This window comes from Pinus tabuliformis, chromosome 7 (genome assembly GCF_031772625.1).
Source record: "Pinus tabuliformis cultivar Carrire ecotype Pingquan chromosome 7, CPIR1, whole genome shotgun sequence".
In the NCBI taxonomy this organism is placed as follows: Eukaryota; Viridiplantae; Streptophyta; class Pinopsida; order Pinales; family Pinaceae; genus Pinus; species Pinus tabuliformis.
In genome coordinates this window covers 1446985714-1446999833 of record NC_142293.1, presented here as the reverse complement: position 1 = coordinate 1446999833, position 14120 = coordinate 1446985714, and the positions used below count along the sequence as shown (strand labels likewise).

The following is a 14120-nucleotide window of genomic DNA, read 5'->3' as shown; positions in this document are numbered from 1 at the left end:
TTGTGTAAAATTCTTCTCTGTTGTGGAATCAGGGATAGGTGCTACTTTGAACGCAGGCAAACCCAAGAAGGGTTCGATAGTAGCAGTATTTGGCCTGGGGGCTGTTAGGCTTGCTGTAAGTACTAATAACAAGTGCCCTCTTTATGTTCCACTGTATGCATATTAGTATATGTTGCAGTTTTAAAGTCCTCAAACCTTTTTCTAGGGACTATTCTGTTCACTTCCCCTATCTGCATTTTCATTGGGACCAATATGATGAGGGTAGAGTTTAATTATATGTTAGCCTTCTGACCCGAGTTTAACTACGCATGCTTGTGAAGGTGCAAGAATTGCAGGAGCTGCTCGAATAATTGGAATCGATTTCAATAATGAGAGATATGAATGAGGTAATTGTATATTTCCCACTTCCATTATTGGAAAATCTGTGTACATATGTTGATACGTTGACTTGTAGAATTGCCTTTTTAACCCTTTCTTGTAATCTTTCCTTTCTCAGCAAAACAATTTGGAGTAACGGAATTTATAAACCCTAAAGAGTACGGAAAACCTATTCAGCAGGTACGTTGAGCTGCCCAAAATGATCATCAAACTCTCTCCCAGATCAGAGTATTGGTTGCTTTTGACTAGTGTGGTACTTTAGTACTTAGGTGGGGGAGATTTTAAGTTTTCACATGGAGTGCACTCATTCACCATCCATTTAAAGCAGTGTAGACTCTTAATTTCCAAACACTTATAAAAAATGTTTACAGGTAATTGCAGAAAAAACTGATGGAGGGGTGGACTGCAGCGTCGAATGCACAGGGAGTATTGAGGCCATGGTTCAAGCTTTGGAATGCTGCCATGATGTACTAGCTCTTGGTTTCCTTTGGTTTAAGATACATCAATCATTTCAATTCTAAGTTGTAGCTTTAAAGTTTAAACTGATTGCTTCGATTTAATTAAGAAAATGCAGGCAATGCATATGTTTGATATCAGAGTTATGTTTTTGCAGGGTTGGAGTGTAGCCGTTTTAACAGGGGTCCCTCGTTCAGACGCGGTCTTTAAAACGAATCCTGTAAACTTTCTGAGCGAGAAAACGTTGAAAGGAACCTTCTTTGGAAATTATAAGCCTCGTACTGATTTTCCAGGCCTTGTAGAGATGCATTTGAATGGGGTAAGACTTCATAACATAGTTGTAACAGCTTATTCAAACCATAATTGTAGATAATACTATGTGGTCATATTTCCTAGTTGTTTTTTTTTGTCCGTACCATGACGGGAGCAATCTATGCTTATCATATCTAATTAGAGTTATTCTACATCCTCAGTGCTTACTTGAACAATATATCAGCCTTCATATTTATCCCTTGCAGACATGCTGAAAAGATAATGACATGGAATTTTTCCTTGCTTCTCTGATTCCGTCCAATGATGGGCCAGCTGCAAATTTTCCTGATTGAAATTTCCATTTGACCTCTCTGCAATGTGTTTGGAATCTCTTATCACCTGTAGACAATTTAAACCTTTCTCTATTGCTATTTTCAGAATCTACCAAAAAGCATAAAGTTCTGCTCTGTTGTTTGATCCACATCTCCTGCAGCTCTGCTTTGAAACTGATCTCGTAATTGTCTCTTAAAGTAATGCCTCATGATCCACAATAGCTGGGATTACCTTGACAATAAAATCCACACTATTGTTATATATATATCTGGGGATCTTAGTATTATTTGTTTCTTTTCCTTTAAAGGTGGCTGTGTCCCTTAATATGCATATCTATTCTTGTGTCAAACTTGATTAGGAATAACATCTTTGTTTTGAATTCTTTTCATTTCTTGCTAGCCAAATAGCTTAAGTCACTATACAAGGACAGTCTGATGCCCACATGTAGTTAATACAGAATGTATTTTGAAAACTAGGATTTAGCTTTGTAGTGCTTGAATCATCATTTCATGTTGGTTTTCATTTGTTAGTAGCCAGATCATTTCTCTTACAATATGATTGTAATATCTTTTGTTTCTCTTACAATATGATTGTAATATCTTTTGTTTCTCTTCTGTGGGAAATTTTGTACAGGAGTTCAAACAATGTATATAAATAGAAAGATGCAGAAAATGACAGTCAAATTTTGTACTCAGAATTATGACAAGAAAGCCCCTGCTGGGTTTGTGAGGAAAGAGAGCTTCAACACCAGTTCTGTCTCCAACCGCCAAGATGATCAGTACGCTACTAACATGTTTAGTGAAGAATTTCTGCTATTCTCTTGTAATCTATAGGCCCCCAAAGCTCCTCATAGATGAGAATATTTGTAGGATGTTAATATTGTTGTAAGTTTGTAGTAGTTGTGGAATGACTTACTTTTGTGCTACTTCTCATCTTCAACAACAAGAGTTTTTGTGGTGAATAAGCAGAATCCATGTCCTGCCTTGTGAAGCAGCGCTCCACTGTGATAGCGTTCTTTGTAATTCTCTGATAAATCCTTTAGACTTCTATTTCATTCTGTAATATGATGGGATTCACTCTACAAGATTAGGGGATTCACTCTATAGAGTCCATGTCATACCTTCTGAATCAGCTCTCCACTTATGTTAATTTTCACTGTAATGACCCTAATAAATCCTATATAATGAGATTTCATTTTGTAATATGATGGGATTTCACTCTACAAGATTGGTTTCAGTTTTACTTGTATTGTGGTATATGAAATTTCTCAGTTTTACTTGTAATAGGATGGGATTTCATTCTGTAATATCATGGAATTTCCCTCTGCAATATTTTCTACTAAATTTTACAATTCCAAATTAATAATCCTATCGGCCTCTCTTTGTACCTTTTGGGACAATTGCTAGTTTTATTCATATTGATAAAATTACATTTTGTAGATGCTAGAGGCATATGCAAATGGTTGTTCCCGTAAGGCAGCAAACAGAGAAATAACACAAAATAGCAGATGACTATTCCTGTAATGACAGAAAGTAACAGAAATAGAATGACAGAAAAAAGATAAGTTCCAGCATGCTTAAACTTTCCTACCCTTCTTCTTCTCCACCAGTGGCCACCCTCCGGAGTCAGGTGTGGATGTAATAATAGCTATCTGATTTTCCATTGGGATCAATTGAATTTATTTTTCAGATTCTGAGCCCTCTGATCCATGGGTTCATTTGATGCCACTTACTTCCATTTGTAACTCTGGTTGCAGATCTGAAATGTGTGGCCCCAAATGAGTAGTTGGGGCATTTATTTCCTGATTTTGATTCTTGTCTCATTTGCGGTTGTGTCTGGTTCTCTGTAAGGTCCACATTTGTAGGGTCCACATTTATGTCTTCTTCTTCCAATGGGTAAGTGTGCTGCAAGTAAGTTTTTAAAGTTATTTCAAGTACCGAAATAATATACTTCTTGTACTATATAAATTTTTTATTTAAAGTTATTTCCTATGGTAAATTTCAATTTTTTTTACAGGAAGTTATTCACTATCTTTTTCTTCCATCAATAATAAGGAAGTTATTTACTCTCTTTTCCTTCAATCAATTCTTTTTCTTCCATCAATAATAAGGAAATTGTTTACTCTCTTTTCCTTCAATCAATTCCTTCAATCAATAGCAAGGAAGCAAATTCCATCACTCAATAACAAGGAAGTTATTTACTGTTTTTTCCTTCCATCAATAGGAAAGAAGTTAACTAATATATTTCACTTCCATCAATAGCAAGGAAGTTATTTACTGTCTTTTCCTTCCATCAATAGGAAGGACCGCTACTATTTCCATTAATCCATCATGTTCTTTAATAAGAACATTTTAAAATTATTTCCAATGCTTGTTTAGTTCTACAATATATTTTTTTAATAAGAACTACTCAATTTTGATGGTAAATTCTTTTACAAGTTCATAAGTAGTTTTTATATTTTTAATAAGAACTACTAAATTTTGATGGTAAATTCTTTTACCAGTTAATAAGTAGTTTTTCCTTGCCTAAATTTTCTTTAGTCAATTGCAGGAAATTATTTACTATCTACCGCTACTATTTCCATTAATCCATTAATTTCCACAGTCTAATACAATGACCTACACATATATTTATGTAACAAAACATAGCAGAAATTTCACTTATCCCTAAATTTTCCCTAAATTTTCTTCAGTCAATACCAAGGAAGCAAGGAATTTATTTCTACTATGCCCATTAATCCATTAATTTCCGCAGTCTAATACAATGACCTACACATATATTTATGTAACAAAACATAGCAGAATTCTAATTAGTTTAAGGAAATTTCACTTATCCCTTCCCTAAATTTTCTTCAATCAATACCAAGGACACAAGGAATTTCACTTATCCGTAAATTTTCCCTAAATTTTCTTCAGTCAATACCAAGTAAGCAAGGAAGTTATTTCTACTATGCCGATTAATCCTTTAATTTCCACAGGCTAATAAAATGACCTAAACATATATTTATGTAACAAAGCATAGCAGAATTCTAATTACTTTTCCAAATTTGGTCCAAACTTTCCAAACATAGCCTGCAAATAAACATAGCCTGCAAATAAACCTTGCTCCTCAATATTTTACCTCTCATATTTTACCTCCCAACCTGAAGACTACTACTTCTTATAGTCTTCCCTTTCTTATTTTTTTATACGAGATCTTCCCTTTCTTATTTTTTTAAAATAAGTTCTTAATTTTCTCACAGCTATCTCGTTGTACACAAACCCTTTCTTCTTTTTCTAATATGTGATCTTAATTGTCTCACAACTATCTAGTCCACACCAGACATAGTTATATAAATCTTCCTTCTTTTTCTAATATGAGATTCTACACGAGAGGTAGCTATATATAAAACTCTTCTTACCCTGATATTTTACCTCCCAACCTTAAGATTACTACTTCCTATAGTCTTCTCCCGAACTATTACTATACACATGAACCCTTTCTTCTCTATATAAGATCTTCCCTTTCTTCCTTTTTTAAAATGAGATCTTAAGATGAACCCTTTCTTCTTGATCTTCCCTTTCTTCCTTTTTTAAAATGAGATCTTAATTGTCTCACAACTCTCTGGTTCTACACGAACCCTTTCTTCTTTTTCTAATATGAGATCTTAATTGTCTCACAGCTATCTCCTCCACACATGATAGTAGCTATATATATCTTCCTTCTTTTTCCAATATAAAATTCCACCTCAGATGTAGCTCTCTGCCTAACACCAAGTGTAGATATAGAACTCTTCCTTCTTTTTCTAATATGAAAAGTAGCTATTTGGTCCATACCAAACCTAGTGTCCACACAAACCAAGTGTAGATATAGAACTCTTGCTTCTTTTTCTAATATGAAAAGTAGCTATGTGGTCCATACCAAACCTAGTGTCCACACAAACCAAGTGTAGATATAGAACTCTTCCTTCTTTTTCTAATATGAAAAGTAGCTATGTGGTCCATACCAAACCTAGTGTCCACACAAATGTAGATATAGAACTCTGCCTAACACGCAGCTATAAAACTCTACCTAACACCAAGCGTACCTATAGAACTCTTCCTTCTTTTTCTAATATGAGACGTAGCTATGTGGTCCACAGGAGAAGTAACGTCGACACTAAACTCTGCCTAACACCAGACGTAGCTATAGAACTCTGCCTTATTTTTCTAATATGAGATGTAGCTATGTGGTCCACACCAAATGTAGCTATAGAACTCTGCCTAACATCTCACCATAGATTATCCTTTTTCTCCACTTCTCTTTATTATTCTCCTTATTCTCATATACCCTATCCTCTTTTCTCTTTCTTATTTTTAGACGTAATATGAGATGTAGCTATGTGGTCCAGACCAAATGTAGCTATAGAACTCTGCATAACATCTCACCATAGATTATACTTTTTCTCCTCTTCTCTTTCTTATTCTCCTTATTCTCATATACCCTATCCTCTTTTCTCTTTCTTATTCTCCTTGTTCTCAAATACCCCTATCCTCTTTTCTATTTTTTCTTCACGAGATACCCTATCCTCTTTATCTTTCTTTTGTTCTCCTTGATCTCAGATATTCCTATCCTCATGATCTTTTTTGGGTATTCCTGAATAAATACCCAAGAATTAGCTAGGGTACATAAATGTCTCCCTAACTACTTATATGTAAAAAAAAAAACAAATCCAAAATGTTTCATAATTAAAGAAATAACAAATTCTTTGGTTTCCAATAATCCTCTTTAGGTTTCCAATAATCCTCTTTATCTTTCTTTTCTTTTACTTGATCTCTTTATCTTACTTTTCTTCTTTTTGATATGTTTATCCCTATCTTCTTGATCTTTCTTGATTAAATACCCAAAAATTTATTTAATTTAGGGATACCACAAAAATTTATTTAATTTAGAGATACCACATTTTATTAGATTAAATTATATATATATATATATATATATATATATATATATATATATATATATAATTAAAATCCACATTTTAAAAAAAATGCCGATATTTTAAAATAATAACTATTATGTAACCATTATTGAGGTGAAAATTAGTTTTACCTAAATGATATATAAATCAAATGACATAACTAAGACTTAAGTAAATGAAATAAATATTGAACTTCCATATAATCATTTCGTAATTTTAATTAATTATTATACATATAATTTTATAAAAATTCTAAAAGCCTCATTATCACACCTATAATGACATATCAGGTAACTAGCATAACGGCACTTTTTTTTCCTCATGGTTTTGGTTTTCAGTAGGCTGAATTTTCTAACGTTGTATGCAGTGTATTCAGTATTTTCTTTCTTTTCTCTTAGTATTTTCTTTCTTTTCAATATGAAGAAGCTATATATATATATTTTTTCCCTGTTGACCGAAAAAAAAACTAGCATAGCCACAAATAGAAAAAAATAAATAAAAAAACAAAAAAAACCTAGCATGAGCCGGTTAAAATTCTGGTAGTCTGATTTCAGGGTTGTGGGCAATCTTGACTAGCATAGCCAAGAATAGAAAAAAATAAATAAAAAAACAAAAAAAACCTAGCATTAGCCGGTTAAAATTCTGGTAGTCTGATTTCAGGGTTGTGGGCAATCTTGACTAGCATAGCCAAGAATAGAAAAAAATAAATAAAAAAACAAAAAAAAACCTAGCATGAGCCGGTTAAAATTCTGGTAGTCTGATTTCAGGGTTGTGGGCAATCTTGACTAGCATAGCCACAAATAGAAAAAATTAAATTAAAAAACAAAAAAAACCTAGCATGAGCCGGTTAAAATTCTGGTAGTCTGATTTGAGGGTTGTGGGCAAACTTGATTTGAATTATAATTGTCCGTCTTAAGTCGTGGTTAAGCTTCTAGGGAAAAGGCCATAGAAATAGAAATTCATAACCGTTAAAAGGCTTGCGGAGCGATTGAATGGATTTGGGTCAGTCTACGAAGAGTATTATGTGATGATTTTATGGATCAAATGGACTGAATATTATGTGATGATTTTATGGTCAATTCCTGCTGTGAACTTTTCAGCTTTTCTGGCTTGGCTAGGCTTTCTGCGCATTTCACATATATGTATGCCGAGTAAATGACGGCAACTTTGGGGTTGAACATTTGGATAACCCACTCTTAGACAAATTACAAATTACTCAAAGAAGCAACCAAGATCAACAAAATGCTTTAAACCCCCAATTATGTCAACAGACAGGACAAGGGTTTCTAGACATGGCGAACTTACAAAGCCGTGCGGCACTTTAATGAAATCATTAATCCAATACATGCAATGGGAGTATATGACCACATGCCTGGTATATGACACTCATGTTTTGAAATGACATTTACATTACTTTTTTCTTTTCGATAATACAATTTCAGAAGTGTGAAGATGTTGATGTACGACTTTTTTGTCTGAAGATCATAACACAGCATAGCTATTCACAGAATGGTTGATTTATATTACTATTACATGGCTTGCAAAATTAATCCTAATCCTAATCTAATCCTAATCCTAATCTAAGAACGTGTTATTTTGAAAAACGGGTTGGCATAGCTTGACTGTGCAAACTTTAAAATTATGAACAAATTATGAACAAATTAACCTTGAATATTTAACATGTAAATGTAAAAAAGAATTAAACATTATTTAACATATAAATGTAAAAAAAATATGAACAAATTATGACGATAGTTCATTGGCTTCATTTCTTTAACTACTTGTACTGAACATTAAATATTTAACACAAATGTAAAAACAATTAAACATTATTTAACACATACCATATCTCTTTTTCCAATTTCTTTCCTATCTTTTTCCAATTTCTTTCCTATTTTACCCATTTCATGTATTTTTTCCAATTTTACTTTTTTATATAAAAAACATTTCATATAAAAATACATGTACACGTACCATATCTTTCTTTCCAGTTCTATCCATTCCATACAGAAGACGTTGACCTGCATCAATATCCACAGCTTTGCCTCCACCATCTATATAGAAAAACTGAAATAATTTTGTGAAAAAATCCATTATCCAAGGCCTTTCCCTTTACCCTCTGTACAAAGAAACCAGAATGATTCTGAGCATGGAGAAATCCAATTCCCTGGTTCAAACCGCCATGGAGTTCAGAAAAAGGAATGCAAACAGTCGTAGCATTCACAAATTCAAATTCCAAAACGCCCCACAAATTCAAATTCCAAAACGCACCAGATAATGAGGTGTGGAGTACTGGGATTTTTGGGCGGGGTTTGAATGGAGGGTTAAATTGAAACCCCAGGAGCCCCTCTGCATGTTTTCGCAGCTAGCACGCTGAACAGTTTTGACACATTGCTTGCATGCGAGTTTACATCTCTACAGTAATGACACGTATGTTTTTTTTTTGGGATGAAAGCATATATACGTGTCGCATGATTCGACACGTCTATTAACATGGATAACAAGAAGATCCTCTGTTACAATATTTGGGTACAAGCGAACCCTTTACAAAAGGATTTGGGCTGAATAAGTTCGTCATAAACTTCATAATGATAGTGTACTCACTGCTAGGAACTTGCAAAATTCAGATTGGACTATACGAATTGCATGGAGCAGCTGAGTTGTGAGTTGGTGGAACCATGATATATAAAAGTTTGTATATAATTTTTTTTTGGGTTTTATTTCTATGTTTATAAACTTATAAGTGCAATTTATTTATTTTAATTTTTGTTCTTTTAAATATGTGATATAAACTTTTGTATCTAATTAATTTTTGGATGTTATTTCTACTTTTATAAGATTTATTTATTTTAATTTTTGTTTTTCTTAAATAGGGAGATATTTTATTATAGATTATAATCTTTATCTAGATATGACTATACAATTGCTCCATTTGCTAATTGATCATTATTAGTTTAACCTTATAATTAATATTTTTTAATTTAAAAAATAAATAATATTTATTTTACTAAAAAAAATATTTTCAAATATTAATTTGACGATAACTTAAAAATCTTGAAATATTCTTGTCATGATTTTAAGATATACTAAGATTCTTGAAAGTATTTTATATTTAGATAAATAACATATTTATCATCAATTTTTACTTATCATAAGCTTTTACACAAGCTTTTACACAACAAATAGATAATAATAAAATGTAAATAATATACTTAGTGGGAATTGTTAGCTATTAGATATGTATTCCCTAACCTTTTAATAAGGAATAGTAAAATGTAAAAAATTCATAGTTACTAGTGATAACTATCCACCTAAATTTATGCAATTCTTTACATGTGTGACTAATAAATTATTAATTTCTCCACTCCATATATTAATTTATTTCTCTCTGCCATAACACGATTATATGTTTCTATTAACCCTAAACAGGTCCTAAATCCGGGAAGAAATCCCCTCCCATGACACTGTGTACCTTGGTGAGTAGTTGCTTGGTGAGCTGTTGATATTGTGTTAGACAATTAGAACATTTTTGGGAGTTGGATGAAGTGGTAGGTGGAGAATGTTAAGTTGAAGGGCATTTTCGGGAGTTGGATGAAGTGGTAGCTGAAGGGTTGTTAAAGTAGTTTTGCATGCACCGACTATCCATCATTGCCAAAACTAGAAGGGTAGGTTTGAAGACATTGACCTTTGTTATGCCAGTGGCAGAGTAGGGGCTAATGTCCGGCCACACAGATAATCAGAAGACCATGGGAATGGGTTCGTCAAGGCTCTTCTGATTTCACGAAGAGACTACATATTCAACACCCATTCATGACCAGAAAATCTACATATACATTAAGCGCGAGAATTCATTTTGGGGATTGCTATTCTATTCAGAGTTATTATTCTTTTCCTACAACAAATTTGAGGATCCTACATAAGATTGGTATTTTATCTAGCAACTTCATTTTGGGGATTGCCATTCCATTAGCCTCATTCTTGTTGATTGTCACTTAACCTTCATTTATGGTTGGGTTCACTTATTTCTAAACTCTCCTCCATTTACAATTGGTTTCGCTTATTTCTCCTCCATTTACAATTGGTTTCGCTTATTTCTAAACTCTTTTCCCATCATGATTTCTCGTTTCTCTTCTTTACCCCTCATCTCGTATCTCATCTCTTTATTTCGGTCGTGATTAGGGGAACAATGACCTTATTCTACAAGTCTAATCATGATTTTTTTTCTCTCTACATATCATCGTTTCCAAAATTTGAGGCTCATGTGAAGGATTTGTTTATTTTATTAGCATTTGGGGTCTCGCATAATAAACATTGTCTTGTGGGTATCACCCATATTATTAGCATTTGGGGCCTCTACTAAAACTACTACACCAAGGGCACTTTTAAGACATTTTTTAAGACAAAAGAAATTTTGTCTTAAAAAGTTAGTTTTTATTTTAATTATTTTACATTAAAATTTAATATCAATTGAATTGTCTTCAATATAAAATTTAAGACAAAAACAATTTGACACAAAAATATTTCAAAGACAAAACTTTATATTTAAGACAAAAACAAATTAAGACACATATATATTAAGACAATTTTAAATTTAAGATAAAAAGAGTTTAAGACAAAAAGTGTTTTAAGACAAAACTTTATCTTTAAGAAAAAAATAGTTTAAGACAAAATATTTAAGACAAAAATTTAAGACAACTTTATATTTAAGACAATGGCCAGTTAAGACAAAACCCATTTAAGACAATTAACAATTAAGACAAAAACATATAAATTTAAGAAAATATTATAACAACTACAAGATTGACTCTCATAGTGCACCCTAAGTCCGCGAGCGTGTGGGCTACTACCGTATCGCACTTATACTAACACTGTTATTTCACTTTCCATTCATGTTATCTTATACAAGGACAACGACTTGTTGGGCTCTTTGGTTTGTGGGGGTAGCCGATTTAAAATTTTTAATATGAAGTGCGAGTAAAAAGGTAAAGGATTAAAGGTTCATCTTTAAGCTATTGATGGGTTCTTCGGGAAGTAGAGCAGTGGAGGTTGACAACAACTAATGGTATTTAGGGCGATGGAGGCTGAAAATTGAGGTGTGTGTCATGAGAGGAGTGATCGAGGAAATTTGGATGAATGTTAAATAGTTGGAGTACTTTTCAAGGTCTCCATCGATTGTGTTTTAATATGTGTTTTTTTATTGTTTTATTTATTGTGAACACTACTTATATCCGTTGGTTATTGTTATTAGCACATTGTTGTGCTAGATTGGCAACATGGATTAGATTCACCTGAAGGATTGCTAAAGAATGTATCAATAAATTCTCAATTTGATTTTCCCTTGATTTAATTGAGAAAATCTGAATTTCCACATCAGCAGACAACTTGGATGTAATTAGTGTAACATCCCTACCATAATAAATCATCATAATAAACCGTTGTACGGGTTGGTTGTAAACCGAAGGTCCGTAGTAACTCCGGGTAAATTATCAGTTATGAATAGTTAACAGTTAGCATTCAGAACTGATTCTTGGATTCAAAATTGATTCTTGATTTACGTAAAAGCTCAGATAATGGAAGGAAGCCTCGGATAGCTTACCCTCCAACCACCGCACCCTCCAATAAATATATAGTTGAGCTTTTCGGTATGGGGACACTGCAAGAATGACTGCGAGGTTTTAGGGAAAGGTGGCAGCAAGAAAACAATTCAGTTAAATGTATTTGTGGTCGTCTGGTACTGTGGGATGCGAGAGCATGCAAATTAAAGAAAGCCATTGCAGTATGAGTAATGGCAGAACCAGAACCTGGAGATAAAAGGACAAATCCAATTCTTGATATTTTTCCTGAGAATCCAATTCCTGTGGCTTTCAAGCTTCCGTTGTTATGGAAGATAAGCTTCAAGGTTCCTTGCTCGAAAAATGCAAACGATGCAGATGATTCCTCGGCGGATTTTGCCGGGTGGTTTTGGGCGGAGTCCAAACGCTTATGGAGGATTGCCGCGGGGGTTTTCGGTGGGACTTTAGCAACTATGGGCTCAGCTGTCATCACCCACGCATTTGTGGGATGCATCGGCAACTTAGAACTGGCAGCTTTTTCTTTAGTCATGGGCCTCCTTATTCCTTCGATTTCCGTATTCTTGAGATTTCTCAACTTGTTGATCAGAGATTTGAGAAACGCAAAACATGATGGGCAATGTGTATTCAGCTGAAGTCATCGTTCACAGTCTCGGTATTTGATTTCTGATGTCATCGTTCACAATCTCGGTATTTGATTTCTGAAGTCATTTTTCACAGACAGAGAGTTGTTAGCTGCGTCGTTGGAAACTACAGCATCTCTCGTAGAAGACTTGCGTGGAAGCGTTGTTGATCCGCTGAGATCTATGGACTGTGTAAAGTCGTTTTGAAATCTATTGAGTGCCAAGTGTGGATCGAGCCTGTGTGAACACTTTGAGAGGAGGTGCGCCCAACTGGTGAAAGGTTGGAGTGGTAAAGTGCTGCCGAAGGTGTGTTGCAATGAAACATTGGAAGACGTCGAAAAAGGCATTACAGCTTTTCCAGAAATACATCTTGAATTTGAGCCTGTCGTGGCTGTTGCGGTTGTTCACGCAGAGTGAGTATGTGTGCCAGCTCTTCGTTGGAGCTATAATGCTGCAGATCTGAGGCGGGGGGCCTGCAGACTTGAGTTCAAATATGCAAGTTAACAAGACCTCAGCATGCGCTATGGCGACCAGTTCTTGAAGAACGTGGAATAAACGTGTGGACATAAAAGCTAAGTATATGTGTTAAATGCTTTAAGATTCTAGTTAACTTTCGATGTTTGAATATGTATTACATGCATGAAGCTATTCATGTATTTATGTTGTTATAGTTTTGTTTGCAAGACCATGGGAATACTCGTGTACGAGTATTAATTTCCACTTTGGTTTTAGAATGCAGTTTAATATACAAGAACGACCATGTTTATTCACTCGTTTGCTGCTATTTACAAAGATTTATCTTGGAAAATAGGAATCTGGTTTTGATTCTTTTCTCGGTTTTACATGAGCTAATGAGTTAAAACTCTTGAAAAGAGTTATACATTAGTGGATGCTAAAGAATCTCTTTCAGACATTGTTTATTGATTCTTTAATATGGTATCTAATCTTGTTGCCCAAGCTTGTTGTCCACAGCATTGACAGGAAACGATGGCGGTTGGTGCCAACGAAAAGTGATGTTTAAGGTTGTGGCAGGAAGAGGATCAAGGGTCCATGCAGATAAGTTCGAGTTGCAGGAACATACATTGCTAGAACAATCATGCCACTAGGAATATTGTATGTGGCGGTATGTAAGTGAAAGATTACATGAGAACTGTATTAGCCTTTAGCTAGTTATATGACAACTTAATGATAATTCATTATAACGATTTAATGACAATGGTTGAGGGATGGAATCCCTTATGAGCGATTGAGTGAGGGGTGAAAACCCTCACGAGCGTTTAATAATAAGATTAAACGTTTGTTGGTTTTCACCCTATGGGGTTTCCAGGGTATATCAATGTTCAATGGTGTGATTGATGTGATTGCCTTTTGTGTCCGTTGATAATGATGAATCCTTGATGTTGATGGTTCTTTATTTGATGGCATGATCATAATGTCCAAATTAATATGGTTATGGAAACCGTGAAATGGATGCAAGGAATTATGAGATAGTTTATGTTATTACACTACCATGGTCGGGGACAATGATTATGCAACTTACTGACTATTATTGCAATTTACTTGATGCAT

General features: G+C 34.0%; 1 protein-coding gene across 1 annotated transcript in view; it reads right to left on the bottom strand.

Annotated features, from left to right (window-relative positions):
- Positions 1 to 8728, bottom strand: part of LOC149253138 (uncharacterized) — a 34156-nt gene extending 25428 nt beyond the window's left edge. Inside the window, exon 1 of the mRNA XM_089454388.1 lies at positions 8333 to 8728. The gene's annotated coding sequence lies outside the window, so the exon portion shown is untranslated. The remainder of the gene's footprint in view (positions 1 to 8332) is intronic.
- Positions 8729 to 14120: the final 5392 nt, after the last annotated feature.